General features: G+C 35.5%; 1 protein-coding gene across 23 annotated transcripts in view; it reads right to left on the bottom strand.

Moving 5' to 3' along the window:
• Lar (tyrosine-protein phosphatase Lar) overlaps window positions 1-18493 on the bottom strand; it is a 1659242-nt gene that overhangs the window by 1556043 nt on the left and 84706 nt on the right. The gene's annotated exons all lie outside the window — the stretch shown is intronic.

The raw sequence follows: 18493 nt of genomic DNA, 5'->3' as shown, positions 1-18493 counted from the left end.
TATGGATGTAATATCTAGATTGATTGCCGCCAGTACGGCATCATTACGAACGGAAGTAGAGCAAATGAGGCGACAGATACAGGCCATCAACACCAGTGATGCTGTGACCGAGTTTGTACCCGAACAAATAGATTCAAATATAAATTGTGACGAACCTTTAGACGTTATCAAATCTTTGCCTGAGTTTGGGGGTAAGATAAATAATTATGTAAGTTGGCGCGAAGCAGCCAATAATTCCATGTCCTTGTACACAAGGGGAAGTAGGAAATATTTCGCGGCGTTAACAATTTTAAGGAATAAAATTACCCGTGAGGCCAATGATATACTGACCAATCACGGAACAGTTTTGAATTTCGACGCAATTTTAAGTCGTCTGGACTTTGCCTTTGCTGACAAAAGGCCAAGCCATATAATCGAACAGGAGATGAGTGTCCTGAGACAGGGATCGAAATCCCTGATAGGTTTCTATAATGAGGTTAACGAGAAGTTGACGCTTCTCATAAATAAGACCATAATGACTCATGGGACAAGCTCACCCATAACTAAAGAGCTAAACTCTAAAAACAGAGCCACTGCTCTGCGGACCTTTATAACTGGGCTTAATCACCCATTAGATCAAATATTGTTTACCTTGGCACCGAAGGATTTGCCAAATGCGCTTGCCAAGGCTCAAGAGTTAAATGCCAATCAAATGAGGTCACAATTTGGTTTGCAATATTCGCAAAGCCACCCGCAGTAAGCTTGCCATATATATATCTGTATGACCAAGCTATAAAAAAAGATTTTGAAATTTTAGTGGATACAGGTGCAACATCCTGTTACATCAGGAAGGGAATTTATATGAATCCAAAAGAATTGGATATTTATAAGAGGATAAAAACCATTAATGGTTATACAATAATAAGATTTTACCATGAAATTCATCTGTTTGGTGTTAAGGAGATTGTTTACGAAATTGATAGCTTGGAGTCAGATCTCCTTATAGGTTATAATTTATTGCGGAAAGTCAACGCTTTAGTGGATCTGGAAAACCAGAAGTTAATTGTTAATAGAATTGGGAAAATTTATGAATTTGGGGAAAGGAGTGCTATGAAGCACAGTTGTGAAAAAGAAAGTGAGGTTGATAAAGTGAACTTTGTGGAACAAAAATGTTCCACAGCGCCAGCCGACGGTAATACCGGCAATAGCACAGATAATATAAAAAATAGAACAAATGTGGAACAAAAATGTTCCACAGCGCCAGCCGATGGTAATACCGACAATAGTACAGATAATATAAAAAATAGAATAAATGTGGAACAAGAACGTTCCACAGCGCCAGCTGAAGAATGTACCAGCAAAATTCCAAATAATAAAATAAGCCCAAAAGAGGGCAATATAAAAAATCTTCGTCAGAAGATAATTGATGTTATAAGAAAAGAACATGAAGATGTTGATTTGGATTTACCATTCAATACAGATGTCAGAGCAGAAATTCGCATGGATGAGGAAAGACCCATTTGGTCCAAACAATATCCATATCCAATGTCTGTTAATGGTTTTGTTAATGAAGAAGTCCAAAGTCTATTGCGGAAGGGGATTATAAGGGAAAGTAAGAGTCCACCGTGGTGTGATGGTAGCGTGCTCCGCCTATCACACCGTATGCCCTGGGTTCAACTCCCGGGCAAAGCAACATCAAAATTTTAGAAATAAGATTTTTCAATTAGAAGAAAATTTTTCTAAGCGGGGTCGCCCCTCGGCAGTGTTTGGCAAGCACTCCGGGTGTATTTCTGCCATGAAAAGCTCTCAGTGAAAACTCATCTGCCTTGCAGATGCCGTTCGGAGTCGGCATAAAACATGTAGGTCCCGTCCGGCCGATTTGTAGGGAAAATCAAGAGGAGCACGACGCAAATTGGAAGAGAAGCTCGGCCTTAGATCTCTTCGGAGGTTATCGCGCCTTACATTTATTTTTTTTTTTAAGAGTCCATATAACTCTCCATGTTGGGTAGTTCCAAAAAAGGGAATTAATAAGGATGGAAGTCCTAAGCTACGCTTAGTGATTGATTTTAAAAAAATAAACGAAAAAACCATTCCGGATAGATATCCGATGCCGAATCCAGAGATCATACTTTCAAATTTGGGGGAATCAAAATATTTTTCAACGATATATCTCGAATCTGGATTTCATCAAATATTAATGAGAGAAGAGGATATTGAAAAAACGGCTTTCTCTGTTAATAACGGGAAGTATGAGTATGTGCGGATGCCCTTTGGCCTTCGCAACGCGCCCAGCATATTCCAGCGGACTATGAATAATATTTTGCATGGATATATCGGGAAGTTTTGTCATGTCTATATTGATGACATTATAGTATATTCACGTAATTTGGAGGATCATTTGAAACATTTAGAATTGGTAATAGAAGTACTAAAAAAGGCCCATATGAAAATATCTCTAGAAAAGTCTAGGTTTATCGAGCAAGAAGTTGAGTTTCTGGGATACATTGTATCTCATAAGGTCATTAAAACCGATCCAAAGAAAATAGAAGCAATAAAAAATTATCCAATACCAAGAACTCTACGTCAGGTTAGAGGATTTTTAGGTTTAACGGGATATTATAGGAAATTTATAGAAGGTTACGCTAAAATAGCAAAACCAATTACAAAATATTTACAAGGGGAAAATGGTAAAATCTCCCAATTTAAATCAAAAAAAACTATTGTCAATCTAGACCAAGAGGCATAGCTGCTTGCGAAAAACTAAAGGGATTGTTGTGTCGGCAGATAGAATTGATACAACCAGATTTTACAAAAAAATTTGTTCTAACAACAGATGCATCAAATGTAGCCGTAGGAGCTGTGTTATCTCAAGAGGGGAGACCAGTGACTTTTATTTCAAAAACATTAACCACGACTGAAAAAAACTATGCGACAAATGAAAAGGAATTATTTGCCATTGTGTGGGCATTGAAGAATTTACGAAATTACCTTTATTCGGTGAGAGATTTGGAGATTCACACCGACCATCAACCATTATCATTTACAATTTCTGAAAGAAATCCAAATATCAAAATGAAAAGATGGAGGGCATTTATTGAGGAGTTTTCCCCAAAAATTATTTATAAACCAGGTGCAATAAATGTGGTTGCAGATGCTTTATCCCGGCAAATTTTAAATAATGTAACAGAGTCGGAAAATGATGAAAGTAACTCAAGCGACTCTTTAACTAATACACAACATTCTGCAGAAAGTAGTGATGAATGTCAAATTGCTGCAACAAAAAAACCATTAAATCATTTCAAACAGCAAATCCTTATTGATAAGGGTGCTAGAATTACAGCCTTAGAAGCCATATTTCCATTTAATAACAAACGCTTTTTGATCGAATATGATCAACCTGAAAATATTCCTTCGGTTTTGACAGAATATTTGAACCCAAAATTGGTTACCGCAATTTACTGCACACCAGAGGTGCTTTATGGAATTAAACATGTCTTAAGAGAAACTTACCCATCGACAAAATTTATGCATTCTAGATCTTTCCCTAATGATATTACTAATAGGGAGGACCAAGCGGCTATTATAGAACAAACTCATAATCGCGCACACCGCAATTATAGAGAAAACTTAAAACAAATCAAAGATCAGTACAATTTTTGTTGTTATATCGGCCTACTGATTTTAAGATCGCGGGTTCGAATCGAGCTCAAGGCCTAACAATAATTTTTTATCATTATTATTGTTATGATAAATTTTTTCTTAATTGAAAATTAGAATAGAAGAAAGAAAAAATTTTAGACAACTGCCAAAGCTCGTTGTATAGATCCATTTCGGGAACTGCTAAATTCCTTCATCGGCAACGTTTAGGCGCCGCTGCTATAACCATTCAGCCATCACAGCGGTTTTTTGTTTGTCTTCATTAATCCTACTTCTATTCTGTTTCGTGCCAATTGATATTCACATCTGTTGCAGAATGGCTGTGAAAATTGGACTTGTTTGTTGGCAATGCCGCCATAGTGTCATAATTTATTGACACTTTTTTCCCCGTGCTCTGGGATGTATTAACAATTTTTGTTGTTATATCGGCCTACTGATTTTAAGATCGCGGGTTCGAATCGAGCTCAAGGCCTAACAATAATTTTTTATCATTATTATTGTTATGATAAATTTTTTCTTAATTGAAAAAATTTTTAAATTAGAATAGAAGAAAGAAAAAATTTTAGACAACTGCCAAAGCTCGTTGTATAGATCCATTTCGGGAACTGCTAAATTCCTTCATCGGCAACGTTTAGGCGCCGCTGCTATAACCATTCAGCCATCACAGCGGTTTTTTGTTTGTCTTCATTAATCCTACTTCTATTCTGTTTCGTGCCAATTGATATTCACAACACTGCGACATCTGTTGCAGAATGGCTGTGAAAATTGGACTTGTTTGTTGGCAATGCCGCCATAGTGTCATAATTTATTGACACTTTTTTCCCCGTGCTCTGGGATGTATTAACAATTTTTGTTGTTATATCGGCCTACTGATTTTAAGATCGCGGGTTCGAATCGAGCTCAAGGCCTAACAATAATTTTTTATCATTATTATTGTTATGATAAATTTTTTCTTAATTGAAAAAATTTTTAAATTAGAATAGAAGAAAGAAAAAATTTTAGACAACTGCAAAAGCTCGTTGTATAGATCCATTTCGGGAACTGCTAAATTCCTTCATCGGCAACGTTTAGGCGCCGCTGCTATAACCATTCAGCCATCACAGCGGTTTTTTGTTTGTCTTCATTAATCCTACTTCTATTCTGTTTCGTGCCAATTGATATTCACAACACTGCGACATCTGTTGCAGAATGGCTGTGAAAATTGGACTTGTTTGTTGGCAATGCCGCCATAGTGTCATAATTTATTGACACTTTTTTCCCCGTGCTCTGGGATGTATTAACAATTTTTGTTGTTATATCGGCCTACTGATTTTAAGATCGCGGGTTCGAATCGAGCTCAAGGCCTAACAATAATTTTTTATCATTATTATTGTTATGATAAATTTTTTCTTAATTGAAAAAATTTTTAAATTAGAATAGAAGAAAGAAAAAATTTTAGACAACTGCCAAAGCTCGTTGTATAGATCCATTTCGGGAACAGCTAAATTCCTTCATCGGCAACGTTTAGGCGCCGCTGCTATAACCATTCAGCCATCACAGCGGTTTTTTGTTTGTCTTCATTAATCCTACTTCTATTCTGTTTCCTGCCAATTGATATTCACAACACTGCGACATCTGTTGCAGAATGGCTGTGAAAATTGGACTTGTTTGTTGGCAATGCCGCCATAGTGTCATAATTTATTGACACTTTTTTCCCCGTGCTCTGGGATGTATTAACAATTTTTGTTGTTATATCGGCCTACTGATTTTAAGATCGCGGGTTCGAATCGAGCTCAAGGCCTAACAATAATTTTTTATCATTATTATTGTTATGATAAATTTTTTCTTAATTGAAAAAATTTTTAAATTAGAATAGAAGAAAGAAAAAATTTTAGACAACTGCCAAAGCTCGTTGTATAGATCCATTTCGGGAACTGCTAAATTCCTTCATCGGCAACGTTTAGGCGCCGCTGCTATAACCATTAAGCCATCACAGCGGTTTTTTGTTTGTCTTCATTAATCCTACTTCTATTCTGTTTCGTGCCAATTGATATTCACAACACTGCGACATCTGTTGCAGAATGGCTGTGAAAATTGGACTTGTTTGTTGGCAATGCCGCCATAGTGTCACAATTTATTGACACTTTTTTCCCCGTGCTCTGGGATGTATTAACAATTTTTGTTGTTATATCGGCCTACTGATTTTAAGATCGCGGGTTCGAATCGAGCTCAAGGCCTAACAATAATTTTTTATCATTATTATTGTTATGATAAATTTTTTCTTAATTGAAAAAATTTTTAAATTAGAATAGAAGAAAGAAAAAATTTTAGACAACTGCCAAAGCTCGTTGTATAGATCCATTTCGGGAACTGCTAAATTCCTTCATCGGCAACGTTTAGGCGCCGCTGCTATAACCATTCAGCCATCACAGCGGCTTTTTGTTTGTCTTCATTAATCCTACTTCTATTCTGTTTCGTGCCAATTGATATTCACAACACTGCGACATCTGTTGCAGAATGGCTGTGAAAATTGGACTTGTTTGTTGGCAATGCCGCCATAGTGTCATAATTTATTGACACTTTTTTCCCCGTGCTCTGGGATGTATTAACAATTTTTGTTGTTATATCGGCCTACTGATTTTAAGATCGCGGGTTCGAATCGAGCTCAAGGCCTAACAATAATTTTTTATCATTATTATTGTTATGATAAATTTTTTCTTAATTGAAAAAATTTTTAAATTAGAATAGAAGAAAGAAAAATTTTAGACAACTGCCAAAGCTCGTTGTATAGATCCATTATCATAACAATAATAATGATACAAAATTATTGTTAGGCCTTGAGCTCGATTCGAACCCGCGATCCAAAGATCAGTACTATTGGCCCGAAATGTATAAGCAATTTAAACAATATTCAAGAAATTGCGAAGTATGTAACAGGAATAAATACGACATGCATCCGAAAAAGATTCCAATTGGGGAAGTTCCAATACCGGAAAGAGAGGGAGAACAAGTTCATATTGATATTTTTTATGCTCAACATTTGAAATTTATTACTTGCATTGATGCATATTCTAAATATTTGGTAGTAAAGCAAATTGAAGATAAAATTAATTTGGAGGAAAAAGTAATGGAAGTTATCCAAAGTTTTCCTGAGTTAAAGGAAATAACGGTTGATAATGAACCTGGGTTTATTACAATGCAGTTTAAATCTTTAATGCAAAGATTAGGAATAAGAATTGTTTTTTGTAGTCCAGGTCATAGCACAACTAATGGACAAGTTGAAAGAGTGCATTCGACCGTAATAGAAATTGCGCGTTGCATTAAACACGAATATAATTTAATAAGTTTTGCTGAGTCGATATATCGTGCTGTGCATCAATACAATAAAAGGATCCACTCAGTAATAGAAGAAAAACCATTTCAAATACTTTTTAATAAAGTGCCACTTGATGCAGTTCGGTCAAAGCTTTTGACTGCGCAAAATAAAATGTTAGATAGGGAAAATAGAAACAGGGTTAGTAAAACATACCAACGTGGCGATGTTATATATGAAAAGATTATAGGGGAGAGAAATAAGCTAAAACCTAGATTTAAAAAGCAAGTAGTAAAGGAAGATTTAGGAAATAAAGTTAGAATCAATTATAGGAATAGAATAGTACATAAAGATAACATTAAATCTTAACTTTAATTACAGGAAATGGAGTTAATCATATTTCTGGCATTAATTACTATAGTAGGGACGGATATAATCGATTATACAAGAGAAGATTATGTATTAATAGAAGATGGAGACGTAGCATTATACAACGACTTTGGTGACCTTTTCCATGTTACAAATTTAACTTATTTTTCCGAAATATTACCAATAGATCAGGAGGATTACAATAAAAATTTAGGTTATGATAATGTTAGGGAAATTGACATACGTGACGAGTTTCATATCAATATGGACCCAGAAATAGAGCTAATACAGACGTTGTTAGGGCAATTAAAAAAAACGGAGAGACGTTTAAAAAGAGGAATTAATGAATTAGGGACTTTATGGAAGTGGATAGCCGGTACCCCGGATCACGACGATTTAGTTTTGGTAAATAATAAATTAAACGAGTTAATTTTAAATAACAATAAACAATTTATGACAAATTCAGAAGTATTTAAAGTTATTTCTCAATTATCAGAGACAATAAAAAACGCAAATAAAAATGATCATGCTACACAACTAAGGAAACGTAGGAATAAATTTTTACTAAATGAATTACAGAATATTATTCATACAATAACTTTAGGAAAATTAGGAATTTTGAATCCAGCAATTCTACATTTAGATGAAATTAGAGACATTATTGCAAACGAACATGGACGATTGAGTGTGACAGATTTAATAGATATTTCTAATTTTAAAATATTACAGAATAAAGATTTAATAGTTATTTATATTAGGTATCCAAACATTTTTTTAGATTGTAAATTTTACGAAGTAAGAGCAATAGCTAAGCAAGATGGTAAGTTATTTATCGAAAAAGAGATTGCAAAATGTGAGAATCAATATGTTAATGTTAAAAATTGTAAGAAAGAAATAGTGAATGTATATTGTGAAATAAAATCTTCAAATTCTTGTTTAGTGGATATTTTGTTAGGAAAATCGACTAGATGTATAAAAATTAAAGAGAGGAATAAAGAAATTGATGTAATAAAAGATGGTGTTATTTTAGTTTCAGGAAATCATACTGTTGACAATCATAATGTAAATGGAATTTATCTCGTAACTTTTAAAAATCAGTCAAAAATTGACAATGTAACTTATGAGAACACAGATGCAAAAATATGGAAATATGTAAAAAATAATAAATTCAGTAACTTTGAAATTGTTAAATATATAGAATCTGAAGACTTAAATTTAAAATTTGAAAATATAAGCTTTATTGATGTCATAAAAGGTGAAATAAAATCAAAACCCATATTTTGGATAGGTTTAATAATAGTAACAGTTATATTTATGATAATAGTATTAGTCAAAGCTGCTAATCAATACAAAATATTTAAGCAAAGAAAACAAACTGAAATTAATGAAAAGATATTTAAAAACTTGAGTTCTCAAATATATTAACTAATTCACTGAATGAAACAGGGACGTTTCATCTGAAGAAAGGGGGGAGTTAAGGAACATGACTCCACTCAAATCCGGTGGCAAATATAAACAAATTGTTTAAACATTGCTATTTGATTTATTTACGGAATCTGTTGTAACATTCCATTCCCACATACTGACATTGCGTTAGCCAGCTGATGCAATGCCAGGAGTAAAATTACTAAGGTATCGTATTAAGATAAACATCCTATTCAATATTCCTATTGTAAACTATTTGTAAGTTATAAATAAGAGTAAAATGTAAAGCTTAGTCAGTTTTATAGCAGCATTGAAATAAAATGCAAGAGTTTTTTAAAAACTCAATTAACTCAACATAAACTTTAATTTGCATATGAAGTAAAATGTTGGAAAAAAATAAAAAAAAAGATTATATGGTTGAAAAAATGACGTAGTTGTAATAAATGACTGCATATGAAACGGAAAATCTCATAAAATAATTTTGTCCAGCTAGCTTGTTCTACACGAAACACTGCGCGCTGGCGTGAAATATGTTATAAATAATTTTGGAAGCGTGAGCGCTATACTTGTGAAATAATATATAGAGATTTTAAAGTCAATAGACATCAATTGGGGCAGGGGAAGGAGGAGAAATATAAATGAATATGAAAATAAAAATAATAACCATATAAACATGAATATGATAGGGAAAGGGAAAAGGTCATCGAATAAACAGAGGAAGGAATTAATAATAGTAACCAAAATAAGGAGATAGGAGGATGAAGAAACGGAAGACGAAGATGAAAGTTACACGTAAAGGAGGAAAAACTATAGATTCGAAGTTGAGAGAGAAATACAGGAAGAAGTGAGTAGGAGAAAGAGGAGGGAGAGGAAGAAAAATAAGTAGCTTGAGTGAGAGAGGAGGTGAGATGGAGAGCTGTCGAGCTACGCAGACAACAATGTTGGGTATATCCTACTAAGCTTCCTACCATTAATTTGAACACTTATATCTTTTACCGGCGAGTGTAGTCCTTCCCACCGTAGAAGTCAGAATCCTGTTTCTTTAGCAGCCGAGGCTCTGGTGAGACCCTAAATTCCTCATAAAACTAGGACGGAATGGCCTAGAAGGTTTAATATTGTCATATTAGATCATTTCTGAGATGTTGTTGTAGTGATAAAGACAGTCCACGAGGGATTTGAGGAGCGCTATCGATGTTGATGGCCCTTTGCCAGATATAGATCCGGTACGTTCTGGAAAAAAGCACCATTAACGTACAAGCCCGAATATCTCGGGAATATCAACATTGAGAACACTCCCCAAAACTTTCGCTGAGTGTCTTTATTGCTACAAGAACAAGAAGATCCACAAATAATGAATCTCAAAACGAAAATCTTGCGGCAATGAAAGTGAATATCTTAAGGGATCGCCTATTCATCTTTTTGAATTGATTTCGTACTTTCTTGCAACCAATATGGATGAGTCATTTCTCTGTTGACTTATTACGGATAGCGAAATTTTCGTCGTGTTTTGGCTTTGTTATCAGCATGTTATGCACGTTATCGCCGAGCCATCGACTAGTTGTTGGCTTCATATCACTGCTTGTTATCGCCGGGTTATTGAGTTTATGTTTAGGATTTATCAGTATCTGATTGATAAAAATCGATAGCAAGAAGATAACTTGTCGAAACCCATTCGGTTAAACTCCAATAACAAATCTATAATTTTCGATAACAAACTGATAGCTTTTTTTACGCCCAATTTGTTATCGATTACAAATCGATATCTCGTCTTTATTTGATAACGAACCGATAACTCGTCTAAAAGAAATAACAAACCGATAAGTCATCGATTAAGTATATAATCTATATCAAAGTGATACAAATAAGTTCAAAATGGGATTTCAAAGAAATTACATACGGTTTCCGGTTTGTAGACATTGTGAACTTGCGGCCGACATAGGGTCATATTACAGTCAGCCGTCGATTATAAAAAGAAGGGAAGTTAGATAGATTGTTGTGATGTAATGCACTACGACCTATAGGTCTATGTGACCTCATTCTTTTCGCAAAAACTCATCCATGCCATGCTCTCTGCGGAAATCCAGAGAGTGTATGAGTTTACTATCCAGTTTTAGCGATCCAAGTATCCTTAGTATTCTTTTTGCTACGACATCACATTCGAGAAGAATGTGTTCTGTAGCAGAAACGATAGAGGTTATTAGACAATATTGTAATTGTCTACATTATCACCGACTAAATCATCGGCGACTTTATTTACAACATAGACGTCCCAAATGTCGACAATTTTGAATATCCACGTCAATGGCACTACGCTACCGACTGTCTTACACCCCAAAATCTTGTGTGTGAGTTTCGATTAGGATCTTGGCAAGAATGCAGCGGCATTTGTACCAGAAATCCAGCGCCGTAATAAAATCCGCAAATCTCTTGCTGGAAGTACTTGGGGAAAAGATAAAGAAACGCTCATTACCACTTACAAAGCAATTGGGCAGCCGATTGCATGCTACGCGTCCCCAATATGGTTGCCAAGCATAAAGACCACTCACTGGAAGAAGCTACAGACCTGAAAAAATACTGCCCTCAGAACCGCCACGGGTTGTCTTCTTATTGTCCCCAGAACACCATCTACATAATGAGGCGAGAATACTCCCTATCAGGGAGAGAAATGAAATGCTAACCAAACAGTTCCTGTTGAATACCCAGAACCTTGGGAATCCCAACAGACATCTGATTCATCAATAATTCGCAAGTCCAAAAAGTTTCATATAAAACCCTTTAATTTACACTAAATTATTACTTCAACTAGAAGACCCGGCAGACGTTGTCCTGCCCTAAATTTGGCTTATCTGCATACATTTTAATAAGCCTTTTCCGTCTGACTCTGCCCTGCCCCCCTTTTCACTTTTTCCTAATCCTTTTATTCACTCCTCCCGCCGCCTTTTTCGCTCCATCTATCTCCATCTTCGTCTCATTCTCAATCTCCTTCTCTCTTTTCTCTTCTCTCTTTTCTCTTCTCTCAATTCCTTCTCATTCTTCTGCATCCCCTATTGCCTGTCCCAGAGGATGGTATATATTTTATTCCAGTCCCAGCCCCAGTCCCACTCCGAGTCTGAGTCCCAGCCCTAGTCCTAATCCCAGTCCCAGTCCGTCTCTGGATAATATATTACTCTGTACCAAAGCACTCATCAACAGCTTTCATTTCATATCCGTATTGTATAAACACTGTTTAGGCATTCACTGGCCCACATCTTGGCCTATATCCCGAGACCTTAGTCACACAGGGGTATGAAAATTACCCTCTACTGAAGCACTCATCAACAGCTTTCATTTGTTATCCATATTCTATAAACACACTATAGGGGTACCCGGGTGCACGTTTTGGCATACCCTAGTCACCCAGGGGTATCAAAATTACCCTCTACTAAAGAACTCATCAACAGCTTTCATTTGATATCCATATTCTATAAATACACTCTAGGGGTACCCGGGTCAACGTTTTGGCATACCCTAGTCACTCAGGGGTATGAAAATTACCCTCTACTAAAGAACTCATCAACAGCTTTCATTTGATATCCATATTCTATAAACACACTCTAGGGGTACCCGGGTCCACGTTTTGGCCTATATCTCGAGACCCTAGTCACACAGTCACCTATTCTATATTTCAAGTTAGATCAAAATACACACGGGGTGCAAAACAAATTCAAAATCGGTTCAGTAGTTTAGGAGTCCATTGGCCTCAGTTGTGTGACACGTGTTTTTTATATATTAAGATTATTAAACAGCCAAAGCTTCTACAACTCAATACCAACCCACAAACTACTTCAGATAAATTGTTTAACTCCTTCAACATGAAATTCGTCGCCCTCTTCTTCATCGTGGTTGTATGCCTCTTCCCGGAGCAGGCACAAGCTCAATGTCCAAATACACCAAGTAAGTGTCTACTAATCGATCCTCATGAAAGTCGTTATACATTTTTTGAATATCTTCTTCTAGGACGTCCTAATTGCAAAGCCCCATTGTTAGGGGTAATAGCGGTAGAGGCTGACAAGCTGGCGTAAGGTGGGATTTCGATGGACAACGTTGCGTTCGTTATCAATATCGTGGCTTTTTAGCTTTGGGAATCAACTTGGTTATGGTACTCACCATCCATTTGTAAATGTATGCATAAAACATCGATAGTTGAGGCATGAATTGGACCTATGATTATATGCGTGCCAGTATCAATACACGTTTATTTGTTTTTAACACGTGTAGTTTCTCAGTGATCATCCATACTCTATTATTCCCTTTATACTAATTCTGTATGCATATGGTTGTATTAATGCCGAATGCATACAAAAGCACTTTAAAAACATTATACAAGGAATTTCTTGTACTTATATAATAACCATAACAATAATATTGATGTGATGGAAGATGGGGCAACATGAAGCAATTAACTTGGATTATATGAACCCCAACTATGTGCTCATTCAAAACCCCACCATTCTGAAGATTGGCTTTACAGCAGCTCAATAGCGGTAAAACATTCTCAGCCAAGCGGTGGGCGGTCGTAATCAGTACTCCATACATTTCAAGTTTATTGCTTGAAGTTGCCCAACCTCTGATCAGATATTCATGTCCAGGAGTTCTTTACGAAAAAAAATTTTTTTCAAGTACATATGTATGTATGTACATTTTGTTAATACAAATAAATTTTTAAAGACAATAAAGAAAAATCAAAGAGCCCCCAAATTATATACGGCCAGACAAAATTCAGAAAAGTGTATTTTGACAAACCTACGATCATTGATACAGCATGCATATTTCATGCATGCATACAACTTTTTTAACTCGGGTAGCAATGAATTGTTTATACTTTTTCACTAGTATAGCGCACATACTTTTTGTATAAATAAATATGTTTAGAATTCAAAAGATATGAATATTACATACTTTTTCATGCATTTAGCATGCATTCATCCTGCATGCATACAATTTATTTCATCTGGGCAGGTTTCTGTGATTTATGTGAATATAAGAGAAAGAGGATCTGAATCCTTTGAATTTATCCTCAACCTACGAGTAGTTGCAAGACTTTTAGCATAGGCAGCACTTTATAATAGGGTAAGATATATCAGAGTTATGCTAAGCATAGCGACCTTATGGAGAACTACATGTAACCGGTAGAGGTTACAATTAATATTAGTACACAGACTTCTTTCAAAGGAGTAATTTTTACGGCAGCTTTAGTTAGCAGAAGCTCACTAGACTTTGAAAGGATTAGCTAGAGTCCGTGCAACTGATTCCTCTGGTTGGAATCGTTTGAATTCTTTTCACAATACCTTCATTAGCGTTGAATGCGTAATATATTAACACTTGGTATTATGTTTAGAACTCAATAGCATCCGCATATTGACCGATCAATCTAGGAATCTCACAGTGAAGGTGTTCAATATTTACCCAGTATATTAAGTAATAATTCAGTTTGAATTCAACAATGTTTAGATTGATAGAGTGCGTGTGACTGGCGTCGCTCTTAATTGTCTTGAACTATTTTCGTATTCAAATTGAAGATGGAGTAGCATGAAAGTCGAAATTTCGCTGGCTACTTGCGGTATGGTGATGCAGGAGGCGAGATTGTTGTGACCGATTCTAAGCTAGATATCTTTCATTGCTGATCATTTGCGTTTCAAGACGCTTTGCTCAGTGGGAGTCCTGAAGAGTGCCTGAACATTATTTCTTCGGCAACTCTGAGGAGATCCACAGACTAGAATGAGATTCAAGGGATTAATGAACTTAACATATATGGCTCGTATCGTTTCACAACTTTTCCAATACAATTGCCGACCTCATCAAGTCGGGAAGCATCCTGTTACAAGAATTTGTCATATTTAGCAGTCTACTCTCTGGCGAGCACAAGTTCCTTGTAGAAGGAGGACGAAAGAGACCTAAAAAGATTAAAACTAAGAAGAGAAGGCGCGTAATATCTCCCAGGGAAATTAAGACCGAGCTTCTCTGCCAAATTGCTTGATGCTTCTTTTTAAATTTTACAAGAATTGGCAGAATGGGATTACCTAGTTTCTGAAGGCCAATCAGTTTTTCGTTAAACATTTCAAGATAAATATTGACTTCCATATATCAAAATGCTGAGGATGAAAGGATGAAGGAATTGATTTAGCCATGCCCCTCCATCTGTCCGTCCATTTGCACACGATATCTTGAGTAAATATTGAGAATAAAATATTGCAATTTGGCATAAGGGTTCCTTGGCGTTCATCTCCCATCGCTATTAAAAATGAAGAAAATCGGATGATAACCACGCCCACTTTTTACATATATAACATTTTGAAAAATACATAAAACCTTATAATTTAGTAAATAATTCATCAAAAATGTTAAAATTTAATGTGTGAACTGATATTAAGAGTCTTGATTTTACAATAAATATTATTAATCATAAAACAAAAACCGTATACTTGTTTTTTATTTGTTCTAATTAGCTGAACAAACGGATTTTGTTCTACCTTTTGTTATTCAAATGTCTTTATTGATATTCTAGCGAAATGAAAAGACGCATTTTGCTATACCTTTTCAAAATAAGATTTGTTTGCAATTGTTTGTTTATTTATATGTGGGCGATTCCGAAATAAGGTCCATCACAAACCGGAACACAAAACACACTAACAAAATATAACGTCCTTTTGCTTTTAATAAAATTTTGTTTAGACTTTTATTTAGCACTTTAGAAAACGGAGGATTTATAAATTGATCCTGCCCTTATCCTTATTATTTTCCTAGTACTTGAAATTAAAAAAGCTTTCAGATGTTACATAGGTCTGTTTACCAACATTTTTCCGGAAAGTTCGAGTAACATATCTTATTGGTGTCTAAAATTTGTCAAGTCCATTAGTTGATCCATATAATGGCCGATAACTTTATTTCTGTTTAGCCAACGAACAAAACTTATATCTTGTCAGAAAGAGGGCGCTTTCAGCAGTGTATGAACTGTTAATTGATGTAAGAGAAATCTTACAAAATATGACGAAAATTGAAGTTGTTGTATCTCTTTTTTAATTTATATATACAGAGGATTATCTGATGAAAATCTTAAATCAGTTCTGATTTCAAAAATATATGAATTATAAAGTTAAATGTAAACAACGTAACCTCGGGACGGACAAGGCGACAGCTGTTCCGATTATATCTTGTAAATCTCTTCTTTTCTCCCGGGAGTGGGACTTGAACCCGCAATCCTACGATGGTTGAAGTGTTACAAACGCATTCAGCCACGTAATGCCTTAGTTGTTGTAAACTTTATCCCAATTGCCTTTCTCGCTTATTTTATTCTTTGTACACAGTATATACATTGTATGTAATCATGTGTTAAAGATATGTTTTTGTTGGCGGTTTCAGTGAAACTGGTATTGTTTTTGTAAATAGTCACATCCCTCTCCCTTTTGATACAAATGAGAAATAGTGCTTTTAAATAGAAACCTCACGCAAAGCGTCCTTACGGAGATAAGATGTGCTCTGATCGCTGCACAGTGTTTCGTGTAGAACAAGCTAGCTGGACAAAAACAAAGTTCTTATTCCAAGAAAAGTGTAATGAGAAATGAAAGATAACAAACAACATAACGGGATTCTTGCTTTTCTTTTGATATTTTTGCTCATATATATTGAGTAATTGAAGTAAGAAGGCAGGATTGGACGTAAAATGTATTGATTAATTTGCAAAATTCTTGTTGAATATTAAGCTTCATATTTCTTTTAAGTGAACACTTTTATATAATTTTTTTGATGGATTCTATGCTCGAAGGTAAGTAAAATTTTTTAATAGTAATTCTTTCGCAATTAGAGTATTTTCAATATATTTAGCATTCCGTTATTAAGAAGAAAAGGTATTTTTTCTCTATATTTTTAACTTTAGGGTCAAAAAAGTTACATACAGCCGCGGACGTCCGGGCTAAATTTTACATATGTTATAGGCGCAAGTATTCTCTAATAGCCGAAAGAAAGAACCATTGCGAATTCTTTGCACATCTATTTTTAATTTTTTTTGTAGATTTAGTTATCTCTACATATAAAATAGGATGTATGTACGTACCAGCTCCGAAGAGATATTTGAACCTTTAAAGCTGATCTAGAAACGGCAAAACCAATTTCCAGGTACAGGGAACAAACACGTAGCCATAAAACACACAAAAATAAACGCGCAAGGTCAACAAGAGCACACCAACAGCAAAAAGGCGAATATCACTGACTTCAACCTGCCACAACCTACCGCACCAGTCACCAAGGCATAAAAACAGGTACATACAAAGCAATCCTAATGCAGGTATAACCACACAGGAACGCTACACAAAACAACCCCATTTGGTAGCATCTACGCCAATACCTGAATATAATATAAATACTGCACAACTGATAACAAATCAGAACGATCAACGACCCTTAAGATGGCAGCACAACAATCATCAACTATTCACCCTGTCGGGAAATCAACAACACAAAGCAGTTTAGTTATAACCGTACCAAGAACGGATTTTTTTGACATTTGGGTTCAACATTTGAAGGAAACCAGATATAAAGAATTATTGAGTTTTGTTGTACTTAAGTACGATTTAAGCGAAGCAGCCGAGTATTCTATAAAAAGTTTAAGCTTACAAATATCGGCAGGAGCGATTTTTGAATAAAAACTCGGAGTGGCTTTCGGGTCCAGACTTCACATTTACAAAAACGGTGGATTCAAAGATGCCACCAGACCAACCAACCACTTCTTCAGGTAACCCCAGCCCCGGAAGACGAAAGAAGGACTTTTTTAGCTGCAGTGAAAAACCCAAACGGCTTCAAGTGGACAACGTATCAACGCGTATGTTCGGCAACAGAAATGTTGCTAACATTATAAAAAAATTACAGGAAACCACTAAAATATCCGGCAAAAAGATGACATGTGAGCCAGATGCAAGATGCTTGAGCAATGTAGAAGCTTTAGCATACTACGTAGACAGCAAGTCGACGACTCATGGGTACAAAACGACTCGGGAGTGGAGCATCAAGGCAGGCCATAAGATTTATCCATCATTTTATAGTCTAAGAAAAGCTAAAGCAGAATGATATCCAAATGAAATTGATGTGGGTGAAACACGTGCGGAAATTAAAGTCCAGTCCGTATTAGATAAAACTGTTGAGCGTTAAGTTTTAGCAAATCAAGAAGTTTTTGTTAGTTTATTACCTACAAACTTGACGTATACTCTAACCAACAAGTGGGGTTGCGATGGAAGCTCTGGCCATAGCACATATAAGCAAAAGTTTACATGCAGTTCTGACACTGATGAGTTTTTGTTTATATTTTCTTTCGTTCCTCTTCAATTACAGGATGAAATAGGTAACATTATATGGCAGAATCCTCGACTTTCTTCTACCATGTATTGTCGTCCAATTAAATTTATTTTTTCTAAAGAAACAAAAGATTTTATTGTTTTTGAAACGAACAGAGTTTTAGGGGAGATAAATGCATTGTTGCCAACAAAGTACATGCTCGAAGAATACGAAGTTTCCGTAAATCACAATATGCTTCTAACAATGATTGACGGAAAAGTTTGCAATGCTTTGGCTGAAACGTCTTCCGCACAAAAATGTTATATCTGTGGTGCCACTCCAAAAGATATCAATAATGAGTTACGGGACTTTACGCCTAACCGAGATAATCTTGGTTTTGGTTTGTCTACTCCCCATGCATGGATAAGATGTTTTCGCCTCAAAGTAAAAAAATGGTAGCTTAGGAAT

The sequence above is a fragment of the Eurosta solidaginis genome, chromosome 2 (assembly GCF_040869045.1).
Source record: "Eurosta solidaginis isolate ZX-2024a chromosome 2, ASM4086904v1, whole genome shotgun sequence".
Taxonomy (NCBI): Eukaryota; Metazoa; Arthropoda; class Insecta; order Diptera; family Tephritidae; genus Eurosta; species Eurosta solidaginis.
The sequence above is the reverse complement of the archived record's forward strand: the minus strand, read 5'-3'. Positions and strand labels throughout refer to the sequence as shown.